Source organism: Pelobates fuscus, chromosome 2 (assembly GCF_036172605.1).
Source record: "Pelobates fuscus isolate aPelFus1 chromosome 2, aPelFus1.pri, whole genome shotgun sequence".
NCBI lineage: Eukaryota > Metazoa > Chordata > Amphibia > Anura > Pelobatidae > Pelobates > Pelobates fuscus.
In genome coordinates, this window is record NC_086318.1 from 351,327,145 (window position 1) to 351,338,037 (window position 10,893).

The window sequence follows — 10,893 nt, forward strand, 5'->3', positions numbered from 1 at the left end:
CCGAGGAAAAAGCTAGGTCTCTCAGCGAAGCTGAATCCATAAACTCATCTTCCGAGTTTCCTGGAGACAAATCTGAGGGCTCAGAATATCTAGGTCGCTTGTGGGTCTTACCAACCTCTCTGATGCCCTGGGCAACTGCATGCTTAATAAGTTGCATAAAGTCCGGTGTTGAATGAGAAGGTCCAGCAGCTGCTGAGAGACAATCTGAACAGAGACGTTTCCCTTCTATGGCTCTGTTATCACAGGATATACACAGCGTCCTTTTGGGCGACTTCCCTTTGGACGATCCTGAAGTCTTTGTACTTTTAGCACTGCAATACACCAAACGTGCTCATTAGTACATTACCACTCTTTTTTTATTTATTTTAAATTTTTTTAAAGGATGGCTTACCTATATTGCTTAGATTGTGACCTATTATGATGAGAAGAATCCGATTCCCTGGATCTTGAGCGAGAATCCATCTATAAATAATAGATGGAACAGCAAAACCAAGAAGAAGAAACTACAAGAAATAAGAAATAAGAAATAAAATAGGAAAAAACGTACTTTTATGCTTTAGAAGAAAAAAGAACGTGGAAAGGTGAAGAACCAACAGTCACGTGATCTTTATGGTGTAGAAAAACTTTCCAGGAGGATGAAAATTTAACCTGCCCAAAAAAAAGAGGTCTGGTGCTTTAAGAAGGGCGTCTGACGTCATCGCGCATGCGCATATGAACGAAAAAACGCGCAAACGGCCCAAATAGAAAACAAACAGATTTTGCGCGCGAACGCGCTAATTCGCGTTAATCGCGTTAATCGCGTTAATCGCGTTCGCGCGCTTATTTGAATGAAGCCGCGCGAACGCTAGAAACAACCGAACGCCGCGCATGCATCCCGGAGCCCACGAATGCCGCGCAGGCGCACAGGTGACTCCCGAACGCCGCGCAGGCGCACAGGAAACTCCCGAACGCCGCGCAGGCGCAGGGGAACCACAGAACGCCGCACAGAGAAACTACAGGTGCCAGAGTAGGAGAAACCAATCACTTACTGGAAGAATAATCCTGCAGGTAAGTACCAATCCATTGAGCCATTATCTTGATTCTGGTGGGGGAAATTCCAAACAGGAAACCAGCCAAATTCCATGTTCCTTCACTTGCTACCTCTGGGGTCATTGCAAGAATTATAGGAAGGAAAAACCCCCAGTCACTAAAGGGGTTTTCTCCAGGGGGACACCTTTGCACAGGACCGTATACTGGAGACTTCCCAGGGGAGAGAGGGTGAACTCCCCAGGGGCTAGAAGAACTAATCCTCAGGTAAGCCATGAAAGAAAATCTAATAGTCTGAAAAGACCGACATGTCCTAGGGATAGGACAGGAAAAAAAGACTGGGGAAGGAGGGGTAGGAGGTGGTACTTATACGGCTTAATTATTATTCCTGTCCAATGGGGATAGGGAGGAGCTACCCAATGTTGTGCTGCCATGGATATGGCCAGGAAATGTATATATATATATAATTTTTACAAAATATTTTTATTTATATATAGGTATATATATAGTGATATATACGTATATATTTATGTATATAGATCAGGGCTCGAGTCAGTCGCGTACATACCAGGGTCGCAGGGGTCGCGGCTGCGACCGGGCCCGGCCCACCAGGGGGCCCGGCCGCCCTGCGACCCAGGTATGTACCCACAGGGCCAGCCTCTTCTGCTGGGGGGCCCAGGAGCCGGCCACCTCCGGGCCCCCCGAGGCTGGCCCTGCTGTCACCCGGCTGGCTGGCAGGCGCGCGAGGGAGCACTGTCCCCTGGGTGCTCCCTCTTCAGCTCCCTCGCGCACCGCACTGAAACCGGAGCCGGAAGATGACGTCATCTTCCGGCTCCGGCATCAGTACGCGGCGCGCGAGGGAGCTGAAGAGGGAGCACCCAGGGGAAAGTGCTCCCTCGCGCGCCCGCCAGCCAGCCGGGTGACAGCCTGGCCAGCAACACCACTGGACCCCAGGGAATCCCCCCCCAGCTCTCCCACAGGTAAGGAGGCTGGGGGGATTAAATAAAAAAAAAAAAACGTTTGAGTATGTTAGTGTGAGTGTGTGTGTTAGTGTGTGTTAGTGTTAGTGAGTGTGTGTGTTAGTGAGTGTGTTAGTGTTAGTGAGTGTGTGTGTGTTAGTGTTAGTGAGTGTGTGTGTTAGTGAGTGTGTGTGTTAGTGAGTGTGTGTGTTAGTGTTAGTGAGTGTGTGTGTTAGTGTTAGTGAGTGTGTTAGTGTTAGTGAGTGTGTTAGTGTTAGTGAGTGTGTGTGTTAGTGAGTGTGTTAGTGTTAGTGAGTGAGTGTGTTAGTGAGTGTGTTAGTGTTAGTGAGTGTGTGTGTTAGGGAGTGTGTTAGTGTTAGTGAGTGTGTGTGTTAGTGTTAGTGAGTGTGTGTGTTAGTGTTAGTGAGTGTGTGTGTTAGTGAGTGTGTTAGTGTTAGTGAGTGTGTTAGTGTTAGTGAGTGTGTTAGTGAGTGTGTGTGTTAGTGTTAGTGAGTGTGTGTGTTAGTGAGTGTGTGTGTGTTAGTGAGTGTGTGTGTGTTAGTGAGTGTGTGTGTGTTAGTGTTAGTGAGTGTGTGTGTTAGTGTTAGTGTTAGCGTTAGTGAGTGTGTGTGTTAGTGTTAGTGAGTGTGTGTGTTAGTGTTAGAGTGTGTGTGTTAGTGAGTGTGTGTGTTAGTGTTAGTGAGTGTGTGTGTTAGTGTTAGAGTGTGTGTTAGTGTGTGTGTGTGTGTGTGTGTGTGTTAGAGTGTGTGTGTTAGTGTGTGTGTCTGTTACTGAGTATGTTTGTGTGCGTCTGTCACTGAGTGTGTGTCTGTCAGTAAATGTGTGCGTCTGTTCATGTGTGTGTGCGTGTCTTAAGCACTTACCTTTCTCCAGCGCCGGACTCCCTTAACGCTGGGGATCTCTCCGTCCCCATCCGCCTCTCAGCTCCAAATGCACATGCGTGGCAAGAGCCACGCGCGCATTCAAACCGCCCATAGGAAAGCATTACTCAATGCTTTCCTATGGACGTTCAGCGTCTTCTCACTGTGATTTTCACAGTGAGAATCGCAGAAAATCCTCTAGCGGCTGTCAATGAGACAGCCACTAGAGGCTGGATTAACCCTCAGTGAAACATAGCAGTTTCTCTGAAACTGCTATGTTTTCAGCTGCAGGGTTAAAACTAGAGAGACCTGGCACCCAGACCACTTCATTGAGCTGATGTGATCTGGGTGTCTGTAGTGGTCCTTTAAGTGTATGTGTTTATGCATGCACTGGCATACATACCGCGGTCGCACGGGTCGCAGCCCTGCGACCAGGTGCCCGCCGCCATGTGTTGCGGCCCCAGCCTGCGCAGAGTAAGCGCTCGCGCGGGGGGTGGGGGGGCCCCCGGATCAGTTTTCGCACCGGGGCCCCATGGGTTGTGTGTACGCCACTGGCTCGAGTCCTGCAGGAACGCGTGGGAACGGCGTTCCTGCACTTTTTTTTAGTGCAGGAGCGCCGTTCCCGTTTGTGGTCCTGCAGGCACTGAGGGGGCGGCAAAAAATGCCGCCCCCAAATGTCCCCGTGTTCCCCCTGTCATGGGGGGCCCAAGAGGTGGCCTAATGGCCACCTGAAGGATCCCCCCCCGGCCGGCTCTTGTCTCGCTGTCAGACGCTGTGTCCTCTCTGCTCCCTCTCGCCGCGCCGTTTGCTGATGATGGGAGCCGGAATATGACGTCATTTCCGGCTCCCGGCATCAGCAGACAGCCCGCGCAGCAAGAGGGAGCAGAGAGGACACAGCTCCCTCGCCGCGTCTGACAGCGAGACAAGAGCCGGCCGCACTGAAGCCCCACTAGACCCCAGGGACAGGTCCACGCCAGCCAGGTAGGGAGGCTGGGTGGACATTTTTAAATTTAAAAAAATACAAATAATTTTTGTGTATGTGAGTGTGTGTGTCTGTGTGTGTGTCTGTGAGTGTCTGTGTGTGTGTCTGTGAGTGTATGTATGTGTATGTATGTGTGTGTGTCTGTGAGTGTGTGTATGTGTCTGTGAGTGTATGTGTGTGTGTCTGTGTATGTGTCTGGGAGTGTGTATGTGTGTGTATGTCTGTGAATGTGTGTGTGTGTGTATGTGTCTGTGAGTGTATGTGTGTGTCTGTGAGTGTGTGTGTGTGTGTGTGTGTGTCTGGGAGTGTGTGTGTGTCTGTGAGTGTGTGTGTATATGTGTCTGGGAGTGTGTATGTGTCTGTGAGTGTGTGTGTGTGTGTATGTCTGTGTGTGTATGTGTCTTTGAGTGTATGTGTGTATGTGTGTGTCTGTGAGTGTGTGTGTGTGTGTGTGTGTGTGTGTCTGGGTGTGTGTGTGTGTCTGTGAGTGGATGTGTGTGTGTGAGTGTGTGTGTGTGTATGTGTCTGTGGGTGTGTGTATGTGTGTGTGTCTGTGTATGTGTCTGGGAGTGTATGTGTCTGGGAGTGTGTGTGTGTATGTGTCTGGGAGTGTGTGTGTGTGTGTGTGTCTGTGAGTGTGTGTGTGTGTGTGTGTGTGTGTGTGTGTGTGTGTGTGTGTGTGTGTGTGTGTGAGTGTATGTGTATGTGTCTGGGAATGTGTGTGTGTGTGTGTGAGTGTCTGGGAATGTGTGTCTGTGAGTGTGTGTGTGTCTGTGAGTGTGTGTGTGTGTCTGTGAGTGTATGTGTCTGGGAGTGTGTGTGTGTATGTGTCTGGGAGTGTGTGTGTGTGTGTGTGTCTGTGAGTGTGTGTGTGTGTGTGTGTGTGTGTGTGTGAGTGTATGTGTATGTGTCTGGGAATGTGTGTGTGAGTGTGTGTGTGTCTGGGAATGTGTGTCTGTGAGTGTGTGTGTGTCTGTGAGTGTGTGTGTGTGTCTGTGAGTGTATGTGTCTGGAAGTGTGTGTCTGTGAGTGTGAGTGTATGTGAGTGTGTGTGTGCCTGAGTGTATGTGTGTGTGTGTATGTGTGTCTGTGTGTCTGTGAGTCTGTGTGTGTCTGTGAGTGTATGTGTGCACCTAAGTGTGTGTGTACATGTTTATATATGCATGCAAGTTTTGTTTTTTTCTGGTGGTGGGGTGAGGGTGGAACTCGAGTGAGTTCCCACACTTTATTCCCCAGGACTTGACCCCTGATATAGATATATATATTATTTCGTTCTACGTGTATTTTGATATAAATATATATATATATATATATTAATATCACAATACAGTTAGAATGAAATAACACACATCTATATATTTTTTAATTATTTATTTTTAATTATGTTTTGAATTTTATTTTTTAACGTATTTACATATATATTTTTATATTATATATAAATATATATATAACAATAATTATATATATATTTAATCAGTATCAGTCTACGTGTATTTGATATTAATATATATATATATATATATATATATATTAATAGTAAAATACACCTAGACAGTGTATGTGTGTGTATGTATATGTGTATATATATATATATACTTAGATCATATATATATAATATATATATATGATCTAAGTATATAAAAATATTTACACTGATTTTAACTGTTGTTTATTTGAATTCAGCCAGCAGGGGGACTAACTGTCATTACAGGCAGTCCCCCTGCTGGCAGTGCAGCAGCCAGCTAACTCAGCCATGTCATTGTGAGGTCCTCGCAAGGACCTCACTCTCACATGGCCGGGGGGCCGGAGGAGGCAGGATCCGCCGCGGGGGACTCCCTGGGATCCCAGGTGAGTCTCCCCAACCGCGATCGCCGGCGAGAACTTTAAGGGTTACTGCCAAAGAACACCCTAATATGTGTTCGGCAATGTCTCCTGAGTACAGTGATACCACCCATGTATAGGTGTGTCGGGTTCTCTGGGGGCTCAAAGACCTTATTTGGAGTGTGCGCATTCCAGTTTTCCAACTAGCTGGTCATCATCCAAATTTTCACAGCTGGTCATCACGCACCCATGTCCTATTTGGGACATTTTTTAAGTTGACCAATTTAATTTACCCAAATCAAACCATATATTTTTGAAAAGCAGACAACCCAGGGTATTCAATATGGGGTATGTCCAGTCATTTCTAGTAGCCATTTAGTCACAAACACTGACCAAAGTTAGCATTTATATTTGTTTGTGTGTTAAAAATGCAAAAAACTATTATGAACGCTAACTTTGGCCAGTGTTTGTGACTAAGTGGCTACTAAAAAAGACTGAACATACCTCATTTGCAATACTTTGGATTGTCCTCTTTTGCAAATGGTATGCCATCATGGGGTTAATTCTAATTCCTGGGCTACCATACGCTCTCAAAGGCAACATAAGCAATCTGGCAAATTTCTATGTGAAAAACCGCCTTATATTTGACCCTGTAACTTTCAAAAACACTATAAAACCTGTACATGGGGGGTACTGTTATAGTCGGGATACTTCGCTGAACACAAATATTAGTGTTTAAAAACACTAAACATATATTACAACAATGATATCATCAGTGAAAGTCCCGTTTGTGTGTGAAAAATGCAAAAAAGTCACTTTCACTGTCAATATAATTGCTGTGATATGTTTTACTGTTTGAAACATTACATATAAGATATATATATATATATACGTATTACATTTAGATATAATATATATATATATATATATATATATATAATTAATTTTTTATTTTTTTCATTTATTAACTTTATTTTGTACTTTTTTAAAACTTTTTTCACCAGCAGGGGGACTGCCTGTAAGTTCAGGCAGTCCCACTGCTGGCAGCACTATGGACACCTATGGCGGCTCTTTTAGAGCGGTCACATGGCCCCTGGTAGTGCTTTTTTGCAGAGGGGGGACTGTCTGGGCTGTCAGACAGTCCCCCGTAGAAGAAGAAGAAGACCGATTGCTGGCGGGGGAACAGCGTTGATCGGTAAGTACATGGGAGAGGTAGTGGGAGGGGGGAAGTGGTTTAATTTTTGTAAAATTTCATTTAATTATTTATTTTACTGAGTGCCTCGACCCCTCAAGGCACTCAGCACAGGCAGAGAAACGGAGGCCTGTCTGATGGCTTCCGATGCACTGCACTACACTGCCGGGCTCCACATGGGGCAACCCGGAAGTGATCGCTCCCCACGCTCTAATTCCTCGCGGACGTACTGGTTTCTTAAGGACCGTTTTTTGTCAGACGTACCTGATACGTCCTTGGTCAGGAAGGGGTTAAGGACCACATGATGATTTATGTTGTCATGCAGTGCACGGCTTTAGCGCCCAGTGACTGCATAGACCGTCATGCAGGAAACGTGCATATTGCAAACCTGAGGGTCCCCTCTGCCAGCTAGTTCCACATTTAGTGGCCCCAGACTGACAGAGGACCTGTGCATTGCTCACATTGCACTCTTTAAATACAGCAAAATCTCACTCCAAAATCCAGGACCCCCATGTATCTTTTAGTTGTGGCTAAACATAGTGGCCCCAGACTAACAGCAGGTAGGATTAGAAATGGGATTATTGGTTGCATTATAGGTAAGGTTAGGGGTTGGATTATGGGTCAGATTACAGGTTGAATTATGAGTTAGATTATGGGTAGGATTATAGGTTGCATTGTGGATAGGATTATTGGTTAAATTATGGCTTGGATTAGGGGTTGGATTAAGGACAAGACTAGGGGAAAGGTATATATGTGGGGTGTCATTGTACTTGAGATCAGTAGCAGAATACAAATATGGGGTGTATGCAGTACTGCATATATTTTCTGTGCATTTCCCCCAAAAAAAAACATGTGAGAAAAAAACTAATTTCATCTAAGTTTGTGATACAATTGTTAAATGAAAAGTGTCAAAATTATTATTATTATTTACAGTGTTACCAAATGGCCGAAATGTAGTCATCAAGAACAGCAGTGCTAAATGTAAGACATTACTATTTGAGGTTCATACTAAACAGTTTAGTTCAAGTTCTACATGAAGAGTTAAAGTTCCTCCTGGCTGGTTTATCAATAAGCAGGCTTGTCTTTTTAGGCAGCATATTTACTGCCCAAAAGGAGACATTAGGAAAAGGTGGCTGCCAAACAGCCAACAAGGTTGATTCACACAACTTCTCATAGGATTTATTATTATATACCATTAAAGTAGAATAAAAAGGTAACTGAAAATGGAATAAAAACTATATTAGTAGAAAGGGCGGGGGGGGGGGGGGGGAAGGGTATATACCATTGCAGTATGAATGCCAGCACATGAGGTTAGGTGACCAGGTGACCAATCATACATGTTAATCCAAGAGGGCACCTGCTACATATGCCTTTAACTTCTACAACCCAGGAGAGGCTGCATCTTGACAGCGGCAACCTCCATCATAAGGTGAACATTAGATGTGCCATGGTTACACCAACAGCCTTTCAGGTATTGTTTCCTATGCAACTGCTACAACTACACACACAAGAGAAGAGTCAGCCTAACAGTAGTTTTGGATCTACAAATAAAGCCTCCATATGCACTCTCGCAGGTCACCATGCTGGTACTTAAACATAGAGAAGGCTTAGGAAAGCATTGACTGTGCACCACAACCATCATATACTGCTGAAACCAGTGACAATCTCCCCAAACTAAATAATGTATTACTCCATCATCAACTACTCCTGCAACATCAGTACTAGTTGGAATTAAATCACCAAGGCTTTCGGTTTCATGATCACATCCCCAGAAGGTGCTGTGGAGTAAAAAAAAGAGGTAGGAGTAAGTCACCAGAGACTGACAAGTACCACATGAAGAATGCTGACAAGGAAAACAGATGCCATGAAAGACCTCAACAACAGAGGTACACAACCTTAATGTTACCAATTACAAAATGTTAAGAAGCCGAGGAGCTTGAACCATCTAGTCTTTGCAATGAGGTCAGTGGCTGCACACACCCAGGGTTTCCATATGGCATTAAAGGAAGGAGCCTGGTTGAGCACTGGGGTCCACATGAAGCATGGTGTCCTGCAACACTGGAGAAATAGGCATATTTCTCAATTTTCAACAGCATTTAGTAGCTAAGCTGTCCCGATTCCCTTACCAGATAGGAACAACTGACTTATCACTCAGCAGACCTTTGCTAAGAGGTGGTGAGTTCACTTCTTCTGATGCTGGATACCATGCTGAGAGATGAAGTCAGCAACTTATTCATCTTGCTACCAGTGGACTCCAGGGAAGCAACTCTGATGCAACCCGAAAGGTATGCAAATAGGATGATCACTAAGATATGGATTTTGTTCAGTAGTGTCACTGTTTGTCTGTGTGTATGAATCTGTGTATCTCAGTGTGTGCCAGTATGCATCTGTGTGAGTTTGACAATGTGTATTTATGTATCTGTGGGAGTGTATGTCTTAGAATGTGCCTAATGGTGTGTATATGTATCTGAATATTTATGTGTCTAGCAGATTGTATTTGTGTGTGAGTTTATCTGCAAGTGCGCGTTTCTGTGTTTGTTTTTTCAGGAATGCAGATTTTTAGCTGTGTAAATCTGTCAACGTGTATCTATCTATGTGTTTGGGAGATTGTATTCATTAGACTGGTGCATTCTGTTTCAAAGGAAATGTAATTCAATCGAAATGAACAAAAATGGACAAAAGGATGTAAAAATGCACATATCAGTGTAATGCAAAATACAGACATAGTTATGTTTTGCAGTTCACTGATTGGCCTAGTTTTTCTCCCCTTTGGTTCGTCCAAATCATTTTCCCTGAAACATTTGCATCAACAAAATTTGTCCAAGCTGAAAAAAGCCACATGGACGAATTTTGGACCATCAAAAGTAAAAAACAAATAGATTCAAACTAATCGATTAAGCCGAATATAATTTTTTCGCCATGCACATCTCTAATATTTATGTGTATAGAAATTAGTATGTGTGCGTGAGTCTTTACCTGCGTGCTTACATGACAGTGTTCTAGGGGGAACTGTAAAATGGTTTAGTAAGGAGCACTGCACACACTATATAGAAAGACACCTACTAGATGGGTGGTATGCTTATCTAAAAGACACCCCAGTTCTGTCTCTCCAACCCCTGCTTGTTGAAAAGGGGAAGAAGTGACCTGCCTGTATCTTTTATCAATGAAGGTTACGGAACTCTTTTTCTTGTCTGTCTTTACTCTTAGGGTAAATTTTTAGTATGTTTTTAAAATGAAACTCTAAGCACCGGAACCACTTCAGCATTATGTAGTGGTTTTGGTGTAAAGAGACTATCAATGCAGTCTGACAAATATACAGTGTAACCTCAGAACTTGAACGGTTCCTTTCTCGAACAATTTGGAAGTCGAATGAAAAGTTTGAGTAAAGAATGTCTCAGTACGCGAACGATCTTCGGTTCGGTACCCAAACACAAAACAAAGAGCCATGTCTCATTTTCAAGTCAGAAAAGGGTGCATTTGCAAGACCCATCTCTAGTTTCACAGGTCTGGAGTATGGTAGGGAGTTAAAACACCCAACTAAATTGAAGAAAAGTGATCCTACGCCTATGTATATTCCAGCTTTGAAGTATTTAAGGCAATATTTATGGACTTACATTTGGGTTCTAATAAACACCTGCCTGTTTTTGAGTGGAAAAAGTATTGGTAACATTCATAAGTACGTGGTAACTGTTATGTATGGGGTGCAAACATGATAGACTATAGTCCACCCACAAAAGTGTACTATGGTGCAATTCTAAAAGAGAATCATGCACTGCTGAGAGTCATGAGAGCCATGTTCTGCATTAGTTGTTATGGTACTAGTGGGACACTGCTAGTTCTTGGGTTACCCAGTGGTCGGGAATACATACTCCAACAACTTACGCATGCATTGGCAATCCTTGACTACACAGGTTACGGGGAATCGAGTTTAACCCCTTAACTTCCAAACTTCTGGAATAAAAGGGAATCATGACATGTCACACATGTCATGTGTCCTTAAGGAGTTAATCTCATGCTCAGTCTGGCTCTAAT

At 44.1% G+C, this 10,893-nt stretch overlaps 1 long non-coding RNA gene across 1 annotated transcript in view; it reads left to right on the forward strand.

The window, feature by feature from the left end:
• The window catches only part of LOC134585877 (uncharacterized), a 130,275-nt gene that overhangs the window by 96,500 nt on the left and 22,882 nt on the right, over positions 1–10,893 (forward strand). The window lies entirely within an intron of this gene.